Here is a 23,727-nt window from a genome sequence, read left to right as displayed (position 1 = left end):
CTTGCTATCCCTTTTAAATATATAATAAAATTATTGTGTACAATTCTTTTCCCCTTTTGTTCTTCCCCACTAAAGATGGTTACCATTAGACATAATGTGTGTGTATGCCTATAGATGTAAAGTAATTCTATACATATATTTATAAATTGTTTCTTTGGATGCAGTTAGTGTCTTCCTTCACATGTCCTTTGTAGTTAATCTGGATATTTATAATAGTCAATGACTTATTTGCTCAGTCTTTCTTGAAACAATATTGCTGTTACTGTATATAACATCCCCTTGGTTCTGCTAATTTGCTCTTCATTATTTCATGTACATCTGTCCTTTTTTCTAAAACCATGAAGCTCATTATTTCTTTTCTTTTTTTTTGTTTTTTTTGTTCTCATAGTATAGTTTTATTTATTTATCATTTTCCCCAAATAACATGTAAAGACAAATTTTCATATCGATTTTTTAAAACTTTGAGTTTAAAATTCTCTTTGTCCCTCCCTCCCTACCCCTCCTTAAGAACTCAAGCAATTTGATATGTTATACATGTGCAGTCATGTAAAACATTTCCACATTAGGACTAAAAAAATATACTTCAATACCATCAGTTTTTCTCTGTAGATGTATTGCATTTTTCATAAGTCTTTCTGATAGTATCCTGCTCATCATTTCTTAAAGCACAATAGTCTTCCATCCTAATCTCATCCCACAATTCATTCATCCATTCCCCAATTGATGAGCATCACCCCAATTTCAAAATTCAACTTTCTAAAAAATCTCTTTTAGGGTACCAACCTAGCAGTGGTATTGCTAAGTCAAAGAGTATGCATGGTTTTATAGTCCTTTGGCCATAGTTCCAAATCACTCAACAGAATGCTTAAATCAGTTTACAACATTACCAAGAGTGTATTAATGTCTCATTTTTCCCCATATCCCCCACAACATTTGTTATTTTCTTCTGCTGTCCTATTATCCAATCCAATAGGCGTGAGGTAGTACCCAGAATTGTTTTGACCTGAATCTATCCAATCAATAGTGAGTTAGAGCATTTTTTCATATGGCCATAGGTGGCTTTGATTATTTCACCTGAAAACTTTATGTCTTTTGATCATCCATAAATTGGTAAATGGCTCTCCTTTTAACAAAAAAGTAACTTTAGTGTCTGAATGTAGGATTGATTGGAGTAGGGAGAGACTTGAGGGAGGCAGAACCACCAGCAGTCTATTACAATAATCCAGGCATGAGGTAATGAGGGCCTATACTAATGGTGGCAGTGTCAGAAAAGAAAGGGGGTGGACATATTACAGAGACATTGCAAGTGTAAAATTGATAGGCTTTGGCAATAGATTAGATATGGGTAATGGCACATGATCCAGAATGGCTCCTAGGTTGGGAGCCTGAAGGAATGGGAAGATGATGTTGCCTTCTACAATAATTGGGAAGGGAGGAGAAGGAGAGGGTTTAGAGGGAAAGACAGTTATGTTTTGGACATATTGAGTTTGAGATGTCTACTGGGTATCCAGGTCAGATTCGGAAAGGTATTTGGAGATGTGAGATTGAAGGTCAGCAGAGAGACTGATACAAGATAGGTAAATCTGAGAATCATCCACCTAGAAATAGAAGTTATATACAATGAAGGTGGAAAGATAGGTTGGGGCAAGGTTGTGAAGGACTTTAAAAGCTAAACAAAGAAGTTTACATTTTATCCTAGAGTCAATAGAAAACAACTAGAGTTTATTGAGTAGAGAAGTGACATGATCACATCTTCCTTTAAGGAAAATCATTTTGTCAGTGGTGTATATAATGGACTAGAGTAGCAACACACTTGGGCTAAAACTACTAATTAGGAGAACACTACAATAATCTGGGTCAGAAGTGATGGGGTACCAAATGGTGATGGCTACATGCATAGAGAGAAAGAAGGACATTTTAAAAGTAGAAATTCCAAGATTTCTCAGCTGAATGAATACATTGGGTTGGGTGAGAATGAAAATATGAAGATCACATCAAGATTACAAAGTTGGAGAATTGAAAGAACAGTACTACCTTCAACAAAATTAAAAAGTTTGGAAGAATGGTAAGCTTGGGGGGAAAGATAATGTTCTTTAGGACACCCAGTTTAATATATCTAACAATCAGTTGCTGATGCAGGACTGAAAGAAAGAAGATCTGGGTTTGGATATATATATCTGATTCAAGTACATAGAGATGATAAAGGTATGGGACCTAGTAAAGTCATTAAGAGAGCTTAGAAACAGAAGAAAAAAGAACCTAGGGTGGAGCCTTGGGAAACAGTCACAGTTAGGGAGCATAATATGTATGATGAGTCAAATTATTGAGAGAGAACATTAATATAGAGAAGAGGAGAACTAGGAAAGAGTGGTGTCATGAAAATCCAGTGAGGAAAGAATATCCAAGAGAGGAATGGTGTTGACAATGTAAAATGCAATAAATAAGCTAAGAAGAATGAGAAGTGAGAAAAGACCACTAGATTTGGCAATTAAGAGATTGTTTATAACTTTAGAGAGAACAGTTTTAATTGAATGATAAAAATGGAAGCCAGATTGCAACAGGTTAAGGAGTGATGAGAAGAGAGGGCATGGAGGCATCATTTGTGGCAAACTTTTTCTAGGAGTTTGACTAAGAAAATATATTGGACAATAGCTTGAAAAGATGATAAAGTCTAGTGAAAGTTTTTTTAAGGATTGGGGAGATGAACATATTTAAAGGCAGATGGGAAGGGAGCAGTTCGGACTAGAGAGAGAAGGTAGACGATTGAGGTTGTAATATACTGGAGAAGTCAGGAGGCTATGTGATCAACGGCACATGTGGAGGGGTAGGCCTTGGCAGGGAGACTCAGGTTAAGGAGGAGAGAATGTAAATTAATGCCAAAGGATTTTGAAATGGCCTCGATTATTTTCTTTTTTCTTTCATTGTTTTTTGCGGGGCAATGAGGGTTAAGTGACTTGCCCAGGGTCACACAGCTAGCTAGTGTCAAGTGTTCAAGGCCAAATTTGAACTCAGGTCCTCTTGAATCCTGGGGCATTGCTTTATCCACTGCATCCCCTCAATTGTTTTGTAAGGAATTAGGCAAGGCTTTCAGGTGAGAGAGAATGAGGGAAGAGAGATGTGGGAGACTTGAGGAGAGAACAGAAGGTTTCTGTGGGGATTGATATAAACAATCAATTAGGAAGAAATGAAAAGATTGCTCTTAACAGTTTCTGAATAAGAACTTTGTAGGTAATGGTGAGGTCCCAGTTGCGAGCATCTCTATGTGTGGCAGAGGTGGAATAAATGAATAGGTTATGGGATTTAAGGAGACTGATGAATTGGAAGGTTAGTAATTTTGAAGGCATCAGTTTGGATGTTAAAGTTCCCTAAAATTTGAGGAGAGGAAGATGATGAGCAAGGTCCTGAACTCCTTAACAAATGAGAGAAAATAGCCTAGAGGACAGCACACAACAACTACCATGATCTGGAATAGATTGAAAATTTTAGTTGAATGAAATGCAAAAGATGAGAGATAGTTGAATGATAGTAATAAAGGGAGAAATTTGAAGTGGAAGTGGGAAGCAACAAGTATTTCAATTTCCTCACCAGAATGAATGTGTTGGGATTGTGAGTTAAGGTATAGCCTATCATGAAAAGGATAACCAGAGATTAAGTACTATGTGGAAAAAGCAAGATCTCAGTGAAGACACATAGAGGAAAGCATGAAAAGAATATGAGATGATGAAGTCTAGGATGAAAGGAGTTTTGTTTATTATGGAATGGGAATTCCAGAGGGCAAAGTGAAGTAGATGGGCAAGATTAGAGTGTTTAATGGATAGGGTAAGTTGGGAGGGTAGAATATGAAGGCAGAAGGTAGAGTTGGAGAATGGTTTACTTTCATGTTGCCAACATTGATTAATATAGGAATAGGGAAAGAAATAGATGGTGGAAGATTGTTAGATATAGGGATAGTAGTGGGTGGCAGCTAAATTGCTATGCTCACAGTCTCCAAGGGTTGTTGTTGCCTTAAATGTCTTGGAGTGTAGGTCCTTAGTCATCCTCACCTTCTCTCCTGGTTGGCAAGTGGGGAGAAGAATGGGGTTTCTGGGAAAAGCTATCAGATTCTTCCCTTTCCTCTGTTGTGGTGTGTCTGAGGGAACAAAAGGATATGAGGCAGGGGCAGCTAGGTGGCACAGTGGATTAAGCACCAGCTTTGGATTCAGGAGGACCTGAGTTCAAATCTGGCCTCAGACACTTGACACTTACTAGCTGTGTGACCTTGGGCAAGTCTCTTAACCCTCCTTGCCCCACCCACCCCCCCCCAAAAAAGAAAAGGTTATGAGGCAGAGAATATTGGGCAGATTCTGGATCTGAGTCAACCCAGAAACAAGAAACTTTAACTGATTTCAGGATGGAAAAGATTTGTATAAGCAGAAAGGAAAGGAATGGATATTTCAAGGAGTTGAAGGGTTGAGCAGAATACAAATAAAAATAATTCACATTTATATAGTGTTTTAAGGTTTGCCATGTTTTATATTTACTCTAGGCATCCTAAGCAAACACTGTAGGAATAGGCCCCTTTACCTTAATAATAGCTGACATTTAAATAGTTCTTTAAATATATTATCTCATTCAATCCAAATACCAATTCTCTGAAGTATCGCAAGTATTATTTTTCCCATTTTATGAGGAGAAACAAGGTCAAAGAGGTAAGGGATTTGCCTATGGACTAACTGGGTCAGAAGCTAACTTCAAATTCAGGTGTCTCCTGATGATATATCCATCATTCTGTCACAGATGATTTGCAATGTAATGGTTACATACTACATAAACATTTCTCTTGTAGAAAAGGACTTCTCTGTATTTTTCCTGGGTCTTCCTCTAATTCCAGGGATGCTTAGGCAATATCTGACAATGCTTATCAGCAGAGGCATCTTTAGAGTACAAGAGAATAGCAAACTTGAGCAATTGCCTTAGACCCATATTTTGTAGGGTTGGGGTACCAGTATTAAGGGCAACTGTAGGAGGATAAGGAGGCCCCTAGACACTGTAGACTAAGATATAATTTGCCCCCTCTATCACTGTCAGTTTATTGGGTGACCTGTGTGACAGCTCCTGACTTATAGATGTCAATCAGTGTTTTAGGTTGTACTGATTAAAGTTGCTCTTGGTTGCTTCTTTAATTCCCATTTCCCTTCCATGAAAACACCAGAAGCCTCATGGTGTGTTGGCAATAATTAGTTCTTCATGGCTAATCCAGTGGAGTTCAAATCCTGGAAGGTTCTACAGAGCTGGGGTGGGGGCAAAACCTGCGAAATGACAGAGTGAAACAATCTTCCAGCTTAAGATAACCTAGATCTTCAGCAAAGGTCTGTCTCATTTGGGGAAAAGGGAAGCACAGCTCAGTGCAGAGGGTGTCTGGGCAAGCCAGCAAAAGGCTCTTAGTCATAGCACAGATCAGCAGCTAAGGACATTTGGTCCTAGTTCAGAAAGCTAGTTGCTATTATTTATGCTTTTATGCAAGTTGTAGATTCAAAGAGTGAGAAAATTATTAATAATAGGGGTTTGGGGATGCCCAGAAGCCCCCACTGAGAAAACCTGACCTGACTTTTCTTTTTTTTTCTTTTTTTTTTTTTTTTGCAGGCAATGGGGGTTAAGTGACTTGCCCAGGGTCACACAGCTAGTAAGTGTCAAGTGTCTGAGGCCGGATTTGAACTCAGGTACTCCTGAATCCAGGGCCGGTGCTTTATCCACTGCGCCATCTAGCTGCCCCTGACCTGACTTTTCTTAAGGCCAGCCCAGAGTCAGGAAGTTACCTCACTCAAAACCACACCCACCTGAAAGCTTTGTTCCCACCAGAGAATCTGTTCTCTGGGCTCTGACAACATGACTGCACAGAACCACCCTCAAATCCAGTGAACTGATAGATTTGAATGATGCTAGCCAATTAGCTTTAAGCAGTATATAAGGGCCACCACTGGTCCTTCCCTCAGAGAGCTTACACTCATTGATCTCTCTCTTGGCCTGGGAATGCAGAAGGGGAGCCATGTGCTTTAATAAATGCTTAATGCCCCCAAACTGGTGCAGTAGCCTCTAATTTCTAAGTAACAAATATATAATAAACCCCATCTAATTTTCCCTAAACTTGGGACAGTAATAGGGTGACCACATATAATTTTATTCACCACAATAGTATCACAGATTTAGACCTAGAAAGTACTTTGAAGGCTCTCTTGTCCATGGCTCTATTTTACAGATGGAAGAACTAACACCAAAATAGGTTAAATACCTTGCCCAGTGTCACATGGCTAGTAAGTGTCTGAGGTAGGATTTGAATCCAGTTCTTTCTGACTCCAGGTGCAGCACTCTTTCTACTATGCCATGCTGCAAATTTGTGTTGGACATAAAAAATTTGAGATTACTTAGATATCTATTTCAGATAAAGCACTGGCCCCGGATTCAGGAGTACCTGAGTTCAAATCCGGCCTCAGGCACTTGACACTTACTAGCAAGTCACTCAACCCCCATTGCCCTGCAAAACAAAACAAAACAAAAAAAATATCTATTTCAAAATGTCCAATAGGCTAATTATGATGTGGAATGAAAGCTCAAAAGAGAGAGTATAGGACATAATACTATAGTCACAGGAAAGACTCATACCCATATTGTTTTTCATCCACTTCAGCCATGCCATGACCTCAAATATTAGTTCTTTCCTTTGGTGGTAAGTAAAATAAATCTAATTATTTTTCTTCACTAAAGCTCTTTAAAATATCTTGAAGATAGCAGTTTGAATCTGTCTTTTCTTCAAACCAAATAATCTCAGTTCCAATAGTATCATAATCACTCTGCTTTGAGTATCAGTCTACATATCATCAACTCTTCTTGTTATTGCTTAAAGGTGTTTTTAATTTTTTTTTTGCACAACTCTGAGGTATCACCTCACACCTGTCAGAGTGGCAAATATAACAAAAAAGGAAAATATGATGTTGGAGATGTTGGAGGGGATGTGGGAAAACAGGAAGACTAATCCAATATTGGTGGAGTTGTGAACTGATCCAACCATTCTGGAGAGCATTTTGGAACTATGCCCAAGGGGCTATAAAAATGTGCATACCCTTTGATCCAAAAACAACATTGCCAGGTTTATATACCAAAGACATCCCAAAAAAGAGAAAAAGACCTATTTGCACAAAAATATTTCTAGCAGCTCTTTTTGTGGTGGCCAAGAATTGGACATCAAAGGGATGCTCATCAATTGAGGAATGGCTAAACAATCTGTGGTATATGATTGTGATGGAATATTATTGTGCTATAAGGATAAGCAGAATGATTTCAAAAAGGCCTGGAAAAACTTGTATGAATTGATGTTTAGTGAAGTGAGCAGAACCAGGAGAATGTTGCACATAGTGACAGCAATATTGTTTGATGAAAAACAGTGAATGACTTAATTATTCTTTTTTTTTTTTGTGGGGCAATGAGGGTTAAGTGACTTGCCCATGGTCACACAGCTAGTAAGTGTCAAGTGTCTCAGGCCAGATTTGAATTCAGGTTCTCCTGAATCCAGGGCCAGTGCTTTATCCACTGCACCACCTAGCTGCCCCTGTCTTAATTATTCTTAGCAATACAAAGATCCAACACAATCCTGTGAGAAAATAATGGGGTTTTGGCACTCCCCAGAGGCCTTGCTGAGCCAGGACTGATCTTTCTTAAGGTCAGCCAAGAGTCACAAAGTTACCTCATTCAAAGCCACACCTACCTGAAAGCACACCAGAGGGTGTATTCTCTGTCTCTGATATCCGCATGTTCTACTCATGGACCACCCTCAAATCCAATGAACCAATAGATTTGAGGGATGCTGGCCAATTAGCTTGGAGTGGTGTGTAGCGACCACCTCTCTTCTGGACCTGTAGGTACCTTCAGCTCTAGCAGGCAGAGGAACTTCTTCTTTTTGGCCAGAGACTCCAAGGTGGTGGGTGTGTGCCTGGTTCTAGGTATGTAGGGCTTCTGAAATTTCTGAACTCCACATGTTCTCTCTTTACTAATATCTAATATACTTTAATAAATGCTTAATGCCCCAAACTGGTGCAGTACCCTCTAATTTCTAAGTAACAAATATATTAGAAATCCCAGCTAAATTTCCCTACACCTGGGACAATAATAGGGCCACCACATATAGTTTTACTTGCTACAGTCCCAAAGGACTAATGATGAAGCATACTATCCACCTCCAGAGAAAGAACTCATATGGATTGAACACAGACTTTTTCACTTTCAGTTTTTCTTTTATTCAAGTTTTCTTATACAAAATGACTAATATGGGGACAGCTAGGTGGTGCAGTGGATAAAGCACTGGCCCTGGATTCAGGAGGACCTGAGTTCAAATCCAGCCTTAGACATTTGACACTTACTAGCTGTATGACCCTGGGCAAGTCAATTAACCCTCATTGCCCCCCCCCAAAAGACTAATATGGTCATGTTTTATATAGTTGTACATGTATAAACTATATCTGATTGCTTACTGCCTCAGGAGGGGAAAGGAGAGGAAGGGAAGGAGGGATAGAATTTGGAACTCAAAACTTAAAAATAAAATGTTTATTATTTTAAATAAAAGAATTATTTTTTGGTATCAGAACCTTTCTCATCTTTCAACCCTACTCAAGTTTCTAGACCTCATTGCTCAGAAAGACTAAGATTGTTGCAAGGCTTACTTCTATGCACACTATAAAAATGAATTTACTTATACATACTGACAAACTTTTTGTGGAGTATGACAAGACCCACAGTCTAATAAAACAAAACCTTGCTTTACCTTGAACCAAAAAGCATCACAAAAGTAATTAACAAATATTGCAAGTTAGCTTTCAAATGCTAGAATAACTTCTCTAATTGATGCCTAAGTATCTGAGTTTTGTGTACTTCTCCCTAAATTAAAGACTATAAGTATCAGTCGAAGGGAAAGAATGGAAAGATAGCTTTTTGTTTATTTATAAGACCTTGCCTTCTGGCTAAACTAATTTCATTGGGGAATGCTGATTGAAAAGTTAATAGGAAGTGAAAAAGTCATGGGGGTTTAGATGAATCTTACTATTTACTTGACTACAGAGTAAAAACAAAAATAATTTAACTTGTTTGAAAAGGATATGTGAACATTACAAAGTATAAAATTACATGCAATTTTACTACTTTCAAGTATAATTAAAATTACTATAACATTTGTTGTTCAGTCATTTCACTTATGACCAAGTTTTCATTACCCCATTTGGGATTTCCTTGGCAAAAATACTGGAATGGTCTGTAATTTCCTTCTTCAATTCATTTTACAGATAAGGAAACTGAGACAAACATGGTAAAGTGACTTACCCATTGTCACAAAACCATCTGAGGCTGAATTTGACCTCAGATCTTCCTCACTCCAGGGCCAGCTCTCTATCCATTGTGCCATTCAGCTGCCTACATACCTATCTATCTATCTATCTATCTATCTATCTATCTATCTATCTATCTATCTATCTATCTATCTATCATCTAGCTACGTGTGTGTATACACACACACAGAGGCACATATATATATGTGTATATTATGACTATAGTATGTTTAATATTTCATATGTACTATTATATAATTACTATGTAGTAATACTAATATATATTTTTAAAGAACTATAATTAAAACTAGAAAAAAAAACTAAAAAAGCCTGGAGAAGTTTTGAAAAGTAAATTAACAAATGAGATGAAACTAACAGGGCCAGTGTTTAAATGTTCATGAATGCTTTCTAAGTCTTCAAAAATGATTCAGCAATCAAATTGTACTTCTTTTATAATTTTCACAATCTTTGTTGAACTTCCCCATAATCTTAGTTGGTTCTATCAATTTGTTTAACAGATACTATTTTCATAGATAAATCAAAAGTAAACTTCAATCCAAGACAAGTCAAAATTTTCTTAACTTCTGAAGTAGAAGAATCAACATGTCTTGTATCTTTCCTATCTATACTATACCCATGTATACTGAAAAACTACATACATGATGACCTTTCTAAAAGATCTAATTATCAGAACACAAATTTGAACAGCACAGGACCAAGAACAAATCCCCTGGGAATTCTACTGAAGACCTCATTTCAAGTCGAGAGTGACTTTTTTATTCCTTTCCTCTAACCCACATATTTTTATATTTTACACATGAATAATATGAGAAAAAATGGCAAATAACACCTTTTCTGAAATCTAGGCAAACTATATTTCTAATATTTATCTGATCAACCAATTTCCTAACCCTCTCAAAAAAGAAAACACGGTTAGTCTGTCCTGACCTGTTCTTGATGAAGACATCCTGGCCCTTTGTGATCATTTCCTTTTCCAGATGTGTATTAACCATCTCTTTAATAATCAGGTCTAGAATTTTGCCATAAATAATAGTCCAGCTCATTGGTATCTAATTTTCAGATGATTCTCTTTCTTTTTTTAAAAAACAGAACATTTTACGCTTTTTAATCCTGTAATATCTCTCCCACTCTCCATAGCTTTTATGTTACTGACAGTGGTTGTCAAATCATATTCATTAGTTCTTTAAGTATCCTAATCAAGTCTACAAGCATATATTAAGTGCCTGCACTATCCCATGCACTACAAGAAGGGCTAGAAATCAAAGAATAGCAAATTTTTAATTTAATTTAAAAATCAATCCTTCTTCTGAAGAAACTCACAGTCTTTAAAGGGATAAAAGATGCAAACTATGTATAAACAAAATACAGACAGGATAAATTGAAGATACTATCAGAGGGAAAGCATTAATATTAAGAAGGATGGGGAAAGGCTTCTTGCAGAACACTGTGTTTTAACTAAGACTTAAAGGAAACCAGAGAAGCCAAGAAGCAGAGATAAATAGGGACAGCATTTCAAGCATGGAGGATAGCCTGTGAAAATGCGTGAAGTCAGGAGATGAAGGACTTCATGTGAGGAGCAACAAGGATATCAAAGTCACTAAATTTAAGAGTTATATAGAGGAGAGTAAAGCTAAAGAAGATGAGAAAGGTAGGAAGGGGACAGGTAATGACAGGCTAAGATATAATTCATCTTGTCCATGTGACCTGAAATGAGTATTAATTCCTTATTAGCCATTTTTTTCTTTATTAACCAAAAATCATTTAATCTCCTTGGAAGACAAAAAAATCAAAACAATAATTAATCAATTTTGCCTTTACTCTTTTTGTCGATTAGCATTATCCTCTTATGCTGAAGTCCTATCCCCTTTTTGACCCTTTTACTCAATATTGATTATAAAAACCTTTATATTGTCCTTTTTTCATCAGTTATGGCCTATGTTGAGTTTTAAGACTCGTGGCACTGTTCTTCTTTTATTTTTATTTTTTCCAATGAACAAAAATCTTTTTTTCTGTCCTTTCTACTACTCCCTCCCATTTAAAGAAAATGATAGCCACCTTTTGATGTAATTGTAAAAAATAAAATAATATTCAAAAAGAAAATGACAAGCTAAACACTTGTAACAAATATATATATAGTCAAGCAAAACAAATTCCTGTATTGATAGTTTCCAAAAAAGTAAATAGGTCTCATTCTGCACTTTGCATATATCACCTCTCTGTTGGGAGATGGGTATTCATCATGAATCCTCTGCAATTGTCGTTGGTTATTTTGCTGATCAGAGTTCATATGTCTTTCAAAACTGTTTACTTTACAATGTTGTTATTGTATAAATTTCCCTCCTGGTTCTGCTCATTTCATTCTGTATCAATTTATACACGTCTTCCCAGGCTTATTTGAAATACCCTCATGATTTCTTACTTTTGTGATAAAATAATGGAATTTGGCAGATGCCCAGGGGTCCCACCTGAATGATCTAGTACTGTTTGGAAAACTGGCTAGGTACCTACTTGGAATGATTAGATATGGATCACACCTGGCCTGCCCTGAATGATGTATGCTGCTGATGTCAGCAGGGGAACCACTCTCTGACTTCCAGCTTGAAGGACCTCCCTTTTAAGGGAAAGAGACTAAAAGTAAAAAAGGGAACGCTCACTGGGGGAGGTCATCTTTCCTGTGAGCTTCCAGGAGCAGACCACTAAGGGGCTGCACAGCTGTTTCCTTTTGAAACTATGGACCCCAGGTGGTGAGTTAATAAAAAATGAGTTTTTAATTAGTCGAGCTGGAAGCAAGTTTGGGGATTGTGTCAGTCTTTGCTAGAGCCAGGGAGTTTATCCATTTTTCTCTTTCCCTATTTCCTTGTCATTGGATTAATTAATTTCACCTTTTATGTGTATTTTATTCCCATTAATAAAACCTGATTTTTTGTGGAAAAGAGGCTGTTAAACTGCTTTCTTATTGGCCTGGGAGAAATAACTAAAAAGGCAGTTTAGAAGGGAGGAAACTTTGGACCTAGAGGTCCCTCATTATTTTCTGAACCCCAGTATTATGGCAAGCCACCCAATTAACGCTTCCCATATTAAATTTGGCCCCTACACTTTCTTTCCTTTTTTTATTTTGGTGGGGCAATGAGGGTTAAGTGACTTACCCAGGTTCACACAGTGTCAAGTGTCTGAGTCCAGATGTGAACTCAGGTCCTCCTGAATCCAGGGCCAGTGCTTTCTCCACTCCACCAGTACAATAGTATCCTATTACATTCAATTACTAAAATTTGTTAAACCAATTATTGGTCACCTTCTTATTTTCCACTTCTTTGCCACCACCAACAAAAATGCTGCTAAAATGTTTTTGTACATCTAGTTGTTTTCCTTTATTATTTCTTTTGGATATGGGTCCTGACACTAGTATGACAAGATCTATCATTCTTTTTTTTTCTTAACAAACATTTATTTTATTTTTTCTAGTTACATGTAAAGGTAGTTTTCAACATTCATTTTCATAAGATTTAGAGTTCCAAATTTTTCTCCCTCCCTCCCTTTCCTTCCCCCTTCACAAGACAGCAACCAATTTGATATAGGATATATATATATATATATATATATATATAACAATCCACAAATGCTCTTTTTTTTTTAGTCTGTGTTCAATCAATATCAGTTCTTTCTCTGGGAGTGGATAGTATGCTTCATTATTAGTCCCTTGGGATTGTCTTGGATCATTGTATCACTGAAAGTAGTTAAGTCATTCACAATTGCTCATAGAACAAAACTGCTGTCACTGTGCACAATGTCCTCCCAATTCTGCTCACTTCACTATACATCAGTTTATATGAGTCTTTCCAGGTTTTTCTGAAATCATCCTGCTTGTCATTTCTTATAGCAAAAAAATTACATTACAATCATATACCATAGCTTCTTCAGTCATTCCCCAATTGATGGACATTCCTTTGGTTTCCAATTCTTAGCCACCACAAAGAGTTGCTATAAAAAATTTTTTGTACAATTTTTCCCCTTTTCTCTTTTTCACAATTACTATTGTTAACTATTTACCTCCATTCTATTCCCTTCCCCATGATATTTATTCTATTATCTATCTTCTTTCACTCTATTCCTCTTCAAAAGGGATTTGCTTCTAATTGTCCATCTTAAATTGATTACTCCACCCAATTGAGTGCCTGTGTTAATCCCTTCTTGAGCCAACTCTGATGGGATTAAGGTCTTTTAGCCTATTCTGAGGAGTGTAAAGTTCATTTACTGCCCTGTTCCTCCCCCATCCCCCTCCCACTCAGTAAGCCCTTTCTTGTTTATTTCTTATGGTGTTTCACTCCATGCTACCTCTCCCCTTCCCCCTCCCCCAGTGCATTCCTCTAACCCCTCAATTTTTCCCTAAAGATGTCATCATAGAGCAGCTATGTGACACAGTGGACAAAGCATCCACCCTGGACCCAAGAGGACCCCAGCCACAAACTGGTTTCAGACACAAGACACTCACCCACTGTGTGATCCCAGGCAAGTCACCCAACTCCAACTTTTTATGGTTCTCTAGGGTCTTGTATTTGAAGGTCAAATTTTCCATTCAGTTCAGGTCTTTTCATCACAAATACCTGAAAGCCCTCTTTTTCATTGAAGTCCTTTTTTCCCTCTGAAAGATTATACTCAGTTTTGCAGACTAAGTGATTCTTGATTATAATCCCAATTCCTTTGCCCTCTGAAATATCATATTACATGCCCTTTAATGTAGAAGCTGATAAATCTTGTGCTATCCTGACTGTGGCTCCACAGTACTTGAATTCCTTTTTTCTAGCTGCTTGCAGTATTTTCTCCTTGACTTTGGAGCTCTGGAATTTGATTATAATATTCCTAGGAGTTTTCCTTTTGGGATCTTTTTCAGGAGGTGATTGGTGGATTCTTTCAATTTCTATTTCTTCTGCTTCTAGAATATCAGGGCAATTTCCCCTGACAATTTCTTGGAAGATGATGTCTAAACTCTTTCCTTGATCATGGTTTTCAAGTAGTCCAGTAATTTTCAAATTATCTTTCTTGTATCTATTTTCAAGGTCAGCAGTTTTTCCAAGAAGATATTTCACATTTCCCTCTTTTTTTTATTCATTTGGATTTGCTTTATTGTGTCTCGGTTTCTCATAAAGTCACTAGCAATTATTTTCATTTAGCTTTTCAAGCTGTTGAGTTTTTTCCTCATGTCTTTCCTGCATTACCCTCATTTTTCTTTCAATTTTTTCTTCTACCTCTCTGACTTTATCTTCAAAGCCCTTTTTGAGCACCTCTATGGACTGAGACCAATTCATATTTTTCTTGGAAGCTTTAGAAATAAGGACCCTGCTGTTGCTATCCTCTTCTGAGAGTGCATCTTGATCTTCCTTATCACTAAGGAAACTTTCTATGGTCCTCACCTTTCTCTGTCTGCTCATCTTCCCTTTCTTTTACTTGATTTTTAGCTTCTTAAAGTGAGGCACTGTTTCCAGTCTGCACTGTATCAGGATTCAGGGGGTCCCAGGTGGTATGATTTAAGGAGGGACAGGTTTTTCACTCACCTGGCCTGTTCCCTGGTCTGTAGATAACCCCAGGCCAATTTGCTAATTTACCAGAGAGTAAAACTTTGTGTGATGTTGTTGTTAGCTCCAATGAGCCTGTGCCCTTCCCCTGCCTGGGCCACTGCTGCTCAAGCCTACCTCCTGGTTCCCAGCAGGGGTGAAAAACTCAAGTTCTGCCTCAGCACCAGCAGAGACCCCTGTAATCTCCCCCCTGCCAAGGGCTCAGCCCACTCACCAGACCATGAGTTTAGTTCCAGACTACACTGGTGCTGCAGCTGATTCAGAGGCTCTGGTGGTCTCTTTCTCTGGTGAGGCCTTTCTGGGCCTGGATTTGTGTAAGGGTGACTGTGGGGTTGGGCTCCATTCCTGTCTCAACACAGCAGCTCTCTCCCCTATCATTCTTTATATGTTACTTCTCTGTTGACATTCCTTGTTTTTATGATCTACACAGATTTTTAAAAATCTTGAGTGGTGAGTTATCTGTCTATCCATACCAGTCACTTCTGAAAACTCTCATTTTTCTTCCTCATTAGAATTATGTTCCTTTATGTTCAGAAATTCATTCTTGAGATTTTCACATATCTCCTCAACTTTGGTCCTACCCATCCATCCTCTGAGCCCTTTGAAATCTGTTCTCCAAAATCTAGAGTGCACCCATGATCAGCTGTAATTGTTTTCTCTTTTAGAAACTCTAAAATATATTGGTTACTTCCACCCCAAAAACCAGTTACTGAGAATATACCTAGAATAGAATTTTTCTTTGTTAACTTCCCCATCTTTGGAAGGACAAAATTATTACTAAGGTAAGTTATTTTTTAAAATTTATTAGCTACTATGCTTTCGGCAGAGAGAGAACTTCAGTAGATTTCTTGCTAATTGAAAACCCCATCACTGTATGCCAGGCTTGTGCTGTGTTTAAAAAAAAAAACTCTTTATCTATGTCCTTTTTCTGTTCTGGTGGTCTGTAGTCAATTGCAACATTGCTTCTGATTGTCACTCCTTTGATCTTCAACCAGATCATATCCAACATATGTCCTACCCCCAGCAACTCTAGTTCCTGAATTTCTGCATATGAGATAAATGCTTACTACACAATGTTACTCTTTCTTTCTTTTTACTATCATGTTACTTTTGAATAACACTTACCCAACCAAAGTTGTGGAGCAGCTAGGTGGCACAGTGGATAGAGCACCAGGCCTGGAGTCAGAAGACCTGAGTTCAAACTCTGCCTCATATTCTTTTTTTTCCCATATAAATATTTTATTATTCTCCAGTTACATTTAGAGATAATTTTCAACATTTGTTTTTATAAGATTTCTAGTTTCAAATTTTTCTCCATCCCTCCCCTCAGATTCTTAATAGCTATGTGACCTTGGGCAAGTGATTTAACCCTGTTTGCCTCACTTACTCAACTGTAAAATGAGCTAGAGAGGGAAATGATAAATCACTCCATTATCTTTGCCAAGAAAACCCCAAAAGGGGTCACAAAGAAGCAGAAATGACTGAAATAACTGAACAACCAAAGCCATATTGTAGTAATGAATTTCATCTCAGTAAGGTTCAGTGATACTTCTGAGGTCAATTTGACCCTTGTGTTAGGATTGCTAGTTCATCTTGCTTTTTGCCTAAACTTTATTTGCATATAAACATTTAAGATCATGCATTTAATATTGGCTCTTTTCTTTCATTTTATATCCCTCATGAACTTCTTTACGGTATCTATCTTGGTACAGGCCCATATGTGCATATATATATATGTGTGTGTGTGTGTGTGTGTGTGTGTGTGTGTGTGTGTGTGTGTGTGTGTGTGTGTGTGTATTTGCACATTTATATATGTCTATATGTGTGGATGCCTACATACATATATGTCTCCATCAAAATAAATACAAGAATGTTATTGTTGCTGTTGCTGTTACTGTTGTTTGTCCTTCATTTTCTTTCTTTTTTTCTTTTTTTTTTTTGGAGGGGGGGGTGAATCAATTGGGGTTAAATGACTTGCCCAAGGTCACACAGCTGGTAAGTGTCTGAAGCCGGATTTGAACTCAGGTCTTCCTGACTCCGGGGCCGGTGCTCTATCCACTGCATCACCTAGCTGCCCCTTGTCCTTCATTTTCAAAGAGGATCAATGCCATCAAAGGGTAATTTCTTGACTTGCTTATGGATTGGATTTAAATGAGGCAGAGTTGAACAAAATCATCAGCCTCACTCTCTCTATTCCAGAGTCATCAAAATACAGTGACAAGACAAAATTCAGGATGACTGGCAATGGCCTGGGATGCACTGGATGACCTTGGCATCTTTGATGTCGAATCAAGCTCTAAGCACTCCCTAGCACCTGCTTCAGCCACTTTCATGGCCATTGGGATAAATTGTTCTCCCATTCTGCCAGTGAAAGCCTTCACAATGCTTGGATTAGACACCCCCCTTACTTACTAACAGGTTTGAGGACTGTCAGTTAGTCTTAACCAGAAAGAATAGCTATATAATGAAAGAAGAAGAATAGGAGTTAAGATCATTTTGGGACCATGGCTTAAAATATAAGAAAGAATTACTCCTGGCCAAGAACAGATTGCCTAATAAGAACATATTTGCCTAGTTTTATATAAATGTAATCAAAACAACTGTAAGCTAAAATAAAAATTTGGAACGTCGAAAATGCATACAAATATACATGTATATGTGTACATGTATATACACATGCATGTGTATATTAATATGCATTATGCATTTTATATCTTCCCTATTTTTTCCAGTTCAAAGCCCTTTTGATTATATTTGCAAGGAGCCTATCACACTTATATTTTAAGCCTTGGTCCCCAAATCCAAATCCCATTCTTAGAAACCATCTTATTGGCCAACTTTTTACTTCCCATGGCTCATAGGATCACAAGATTTCAAATTTAAAAGGACCTTAGGGGGAAGCTAGGTGGTGCACTGAATAAAGCACTGTCCCTGGATTCAGGAGGACCTGAGTTCAAATTTGGCCTCAGACACTTGACACTTACTAGCTGTGTGACCCTGGGCAAATCACTTAACCCTCATTGCCCCGCAAAAACAAAGCAAAACATAAAAAGGATTTTAGAGATCCTTTAGTTCAGAATTCCAATTTATAGATTAGGAAACTAATGCCCCAGAAGGCTAAGTAACCTATGGCCACATAATTAGCAAGTAGAAATTTTAGGATTTGAGCCCAGGCTCCATTTCTAATATTCTTTACCCACTTTATTGACCATTTTATTAGAACTGTCCCCCATTTCTTCTGGTCGTTTTCTCAGTGTAGTCTACCATTGCACAAAGAGTTCAATTACTTTTTGTGAATTTAAACACTTTTCTTGACTTTTACTATTTGTCACTTAATTTTGTACAATACGTATTTCTTTTTTATAATTATTTAATCTTAATTTTTCCTTAATTTCACATAAAAACAATTTTAACATGTGATTTAAAAAATTTCGACTTTCAAATTTTTCCCTCCCTCCCCTCTACCTTCATTAAGAAGGCAATCAATTTAATATATATAATACCTATGCAGTAATGTAAAACATATTTCCATATTAATCATGTTAATACATCTGTTTCTAAAAAAATTCAAAGAAGAAAGTCAAATACTATTTTCAAATGCATTATAGTGACATCCCTTAAAGCAGAAATTCTTAACCTTTTTGGTGTCATGGTCCTCTTTGGGAATGTGGTGAAGGCTAAGTACCCCCTCTCAGAATAATGTTTTTAAATGCATAAAACAAAATACGTAGGATTAATCAAGCAACCAATAAATATTTATAAATACCTGCTATGTGGCAGACATACTACACAATGGATTAAAAGATGAACTAATTATACTGAAATACTTTTAAAACTAATTATATTGAAATACTTTTAAAAACAAGGTAACAGAACCCCAGGTTAAGAACCACTGCTTTACTTTCTATGGTGAATTCCCTATTCTCTCCCTTAATCCATTTGCTTAATAACTTATGCTTCTCATATACAAGATCTATTCTTGCTAATAGCTAGGTACATTTGTGTTTTCTAAGACTTCAAATACTAAAAATAATTCATGTTTTTAAAGCACTTTAATATTGGCAATGCACAACTCTACACAGTATAAACTGTAAATATTGCTATACCCATTTTTCACAAGAGAAAACAGACTCAGCAAGGTTAAGAAACTTGCCCATGATTGCACAGCTATTAAGTTAGTGTCTCAGACAGTATTTGAACTCAAGTCTTGATTACAAATTAGTGCTCACCCCATTATTCCACCCACCTCACTACTATTCCTGGTTCAAATAATTGTGTTTAGCATATGGTAAGCAGAAGCAGTGCAATTAATTCTTAGCTCAAGACAACTGGCATTTTAGCAAGTTTCATAATGTATTTGACCTAATTCTATGTCTGGAAGGCAACCCTCATCAGTACTTATGGTAGGACAAAGGGGGTGGTAGATGACTGAGATCCATCTTCCCCCTTCTTGAAAACAGAATGTTTTTCTTCTGGGCTGCCTAACTCCTACATGATGAAAAAACTGACCAGAATTGCATAAAATTCCCCAAGGTAAGAATGACTCCCTCCAACATCTCCTCCAAGCAAACACACACATTTTAATCAGGGCACCTACAGAGAGAAAATCCTTACCAGAACTAAGACAGAGTTGAGAAGTAGGACCATGCAAATAGGGAATATGCATATTGCCGAGGTCATTTTTTTTGTTTGTTTGTTTGTTTTTTGTTTGTTTTTTTTTAGTGAGGCAATTAGGGTTAAGTGACTTGCCCAGGGTCACACAGCTAGTAAGTGTTAAGTGTCTGAGGCCGGATTTGAACTCAGGTACTCCTGACTCCAGGGCCAGTTCTCTATCCTCTGCACCACCTAGCTGCCCCGCTGAGGTCATATTTTAAGTCAATTCATTCAAAGTAATTTACTTAGGCTGTTTGGTGGAAGTTTTCCAAGTCTGTTTTCTTTGTGTCTTTCAGCCCTAGAGAATACTCAGTGAAGATACAGAATCAGACAGAAGTGAATGAGTTTCTTTTCCAGGGATTCTCCAGCTTCCATAATCACCAGCTCAATCTCAGCGCTGTTTCTTGCCCTGTACATCTTAACCCTGGCTGGCAATGCCATCATCATGATTATCATTGGCATGGGTCATCACCTCCATTCCTATGGACTTCTAGAGTATGCTGTCCACTTCTGAGACCTTGTATACTTTGGTCATTATTGTTTAATGCTGTCCAACCTCATGAACCTGAGCCAATCCATCACCTTGGAAGACTGTGCCACCTTTTTCTTTATAACCTTAACTATCAACAACTGCTGCTTGCTCGCAGCAATGGGCTTTGATTGATATATAGCCATCTGCAACCCCCTCAGCTATAGAATCATTATGAACTCAGCTGGTGTGTAGAGCATGCTGCATTGATCTTATAGCAATGATACAGGTGATATCCGTGTTTAGTCTTCCTTTCTGTGATAACTGCTCCTCTTCTTCTGTGACATTTGTCCTACAATGAAACTTATCTGCATTAACACCACTGTCAAAGAGATTTTGACATTCATAATAGGTGTGATGGTGATTCTAGTACCCACGGCCTTGTCTTCGTGTCCTATGTGCTCACCATCTTTACCATTCTTAAAATGCCTTTTTGGAGAGTCAACAGAAGGTCTTTTGTACATGTGCCTCCCACATCACTGTGGCTGGTCATTGCTCATTATGGTTGTATATCTACTGTTTACATAGAGCCCAAATCAGAGAACACCAGAGACCAAGACCAGTTAATTTCAGTGACCTACACTGTTATCACTCCACTGCTCAATCCTCTTGTACATAGCCTGAGGAACCAGAAGGTCAAGGATGTTCTGTGTCAAAATTTAGTCAAAGAAAGGTTTTTTATTCATTGCTTCATGGTACCAAGAAACCACCACAATACATAAGAGAGGACCTGAATGGATATAAGTTATTCAAAAGAAATTGGATATTAAGAAACATTAAGGAATTCAAGAACCAGAGAGTATTTGGAGGGAGGTCAAAGAGGAAGAAATAAAAGCTATTTTTTTTTCATTGTAGCATACTACAGACCACCTAGACAGAAAGAGGAAATAGACGAGGTGTCATGGGAGTATCTCAGAATCCTGACACATGGCATGATATAATAGTGATGGGGACTTTAATTATCCAGACATCTAATGAAGTTCTCTCTCTGTCAAAAATAGAGTAGTTAACAGCTTTTTTTAATCTCAATAATAATTTTACCCTTCAAAAGGCAGAGGAATTAATAAGGAAATGTTATTTTCTGGATTTCTTCTCACAAACAGAGATAATATGTTTACTGGGATAAAAAGTATAAAAATTTATAGGTCAGTGGCTCCTTCTTAGAGTTTATGATAGAAGAGGATAAATCCAGTTGTGATTTGGTGGGCATGATACATTTGGGTAAAGTAGTCTTTAAAGGGTCCATATAGATATGATTCCATTGAGTAAAATTTTATAGAGAAAGGCCCAGGAAAAATGGGAAATACTCACAAATAAAATTCAAAAGACACAAGGGAAACAATTGCAATAAGGAAGGACAATGGGATTCATTTAAAGTTGCATTCAATCTCAATGCTCAGGGGAAACACAAACTTAGATTTTAAAAAATGAATGGATAGAAGATAAAAGCAAGGCCAAGTAGCAGAGGATAAAAGAAGAGTGGTATGGTCCTCTAAAAATAGTTTCAATAAATGTTAAAGTTCAGAATGATCTGAAACTAGCAAGGGAAACTAAGGATAACAAAATGGTTTTTTTGTTTTGTTTTGTTTTTAGCTATTGTGAAAGATAAAGGAGGAACAAGGAAGAGAGGGGACTTTCAGTTGGGGTAGATGAGACAATGATAAATAGCCCAAAAAAGGCAGAGTTGCTCAATTTTTATTTTGTTTCTTTTTTCCTCTGCAAAGGGAAATCACCTTCTACTGGAAGTGACAGAACAAAAAATGACTAACAGGTAATTGATAACCAAGATAAGTAAGGAGATAGTAAAAAGAACATCTAATTTCCCTTGAAGAATTCAAGTTATTTAGCCCAGATGACCTTGATCTTTGTTTCCTGAAAGAACTGGCACATGTAATTGCTGAGTCAATATCAATGACACTTGAAAGAATGTAGAAAATGAAAGAGGTAGCATAAAATTGGAGAAGGGCAAAGGTGGTCCTAATTTTCAAAAATGGAAAAGAGCAGTCTGCAGATCTATAGTCCAGCAAAACCAACTTCAAAGCTAAGCAAAGAGAGGTTCATCTCTAGATTGACTTTGCAGTAATGGAATTTGGGGCTATAGTAAATTTATGTCATATTATTCAATCTGGCCAAACTGGTATTCTCTCTGTTCCTTTCATAACCATCTCTTGCTTCCATACCTTTGCACTGGCTGCTCCCCGCCACCCACCCAGGATTGAGCAGTACTCACTCCTTACATCATAGAATCCCTCTTTCTTCCACTTAGCTAAAGCAACACCTTCTTCAAGAAGCCTTTCTAATGCTTCCAACTGATAGTGTGCTCCCTCCCAAAATACTTTGTCTTTATTATGTATGTATTCTCTTATATTTATTTAGCATATACTTGTCATCTCCCCTGTTGAATTTGTTGGCTCCTTGAAAGTAAAAATTGTTTTTGTTGTTTGCATGTGTATATCCAGTGCCTGGCATAAGGTATTGCATAGTAAGTGCTTAATAAATGCTTGGTGATTGATTGATTGACTTTCCAAATGGGTCAAACTAGCCGGAACTTACATAACCACTGGCATACTTTTCACAAACATAGTATCTGCTCCACACAGTAAGGATTTATCAAAATAAGATGCTAATGATACATATCAATTAGTAGATCTCTTTTGTGACAAACTACCAGGCCACCAAAAATGACTTTACCATATTCAACAAAATATTCATTTATATTTATTAATATTGATCCATTATTCTGCCACCATCACCCAAGGAATTAACCATAGTTTAGGTCTGTATATTTTTTCATACCCCGAATATGAAAAGCCAAATATAAGAAGCTTTGATGAATTGTATTAATTAGCACTTAGGGTACAATATATATTTACCATGGTGTGATAAGATTTGGGGGTACAAATTATATCAGTAAGCAAAATATAAATACACTTTCTGGTTCCTTAATTCAGTTATATATTACTTGAACCATGCATGGGCGAAAGAGCCAAGATGGAGGAGAAAGGGAAGGGACTTGCCTTTTTGTTCCCAAATTCACCTCCAAATAATTTTAAAATAAAACCTCAAAATGAATTCCGTAGTGGAAGATGCAATAAAAGGACAAGGTAAACAATTTTTCTAGCCCAAGACAACTTAGAAGGCTGGAAGGAAAAGTTTGCCTCATTTGTGTGAGAGTGGAGCACAGTCCAGCATAGGCCCTGTCTTGACAAGCAAGGAACAGGACTTGGGGATGACTACAACAGAGACAACTCTCATCCCATGGATTTTAAGGGGGTCATACAAATGGTCAGAAAGAGATTACAGGGGACTTTTTACTGGTCCTGCGTGCAAGACTCTGTTGTATTGCCCATATGCAATTCTGGTTCACAGTTCCAGAACAAAGAGGAGCACTAGCACTAGAGATCCCAGATACAGGGATCAGGAACTCTGGTCACAGTTCCAGACCAGAGCACAGTCCAGGAGCACAATGTCCATACCTCTCCTTAGATCCTACCACCTTGGAAGAACTGAAAACTTACAGACCCCCAGAACTAGCCCTGAAAATAGTGACCTAGAAAAACATGAAAATTGTAACAGTCCCCCATCCCACCCCAACAACCCAGGAAAT

General features: G+C 37.4%; 1 pseudogene; it reads left to right on the top strand.

Moving 5' to 3' along the window:
* Positions 1 to 1,892: 1,892 nt before the first annotated feature.
* LOC122754723 lies at positions 1,893 to 20,842 on the top strand (annotated as a pseudogene).
* Positions 20,843 to 23,727: the final 2,885 nt, after the last annotated feature.

Source organism: Dromiciops gliroides, chromosome 4 (assembly GCF_019393635.1).
Source record: "Dromiciops gliroides isolate mDroGli1 chromosome 4, mDroGli1.pri, whole genome shotgun sequence".
NCBI lineage: Eukaryota > Metazoa > Chordata > Mammalia > Microbiotheria > Microbiotheriidae > Dromiciops > Dromiciops gliroides.
Note: the sequence above shows the minus strand (reverse complement) of the source record. Positions and strands in the feature narration are given on the sequence as shown.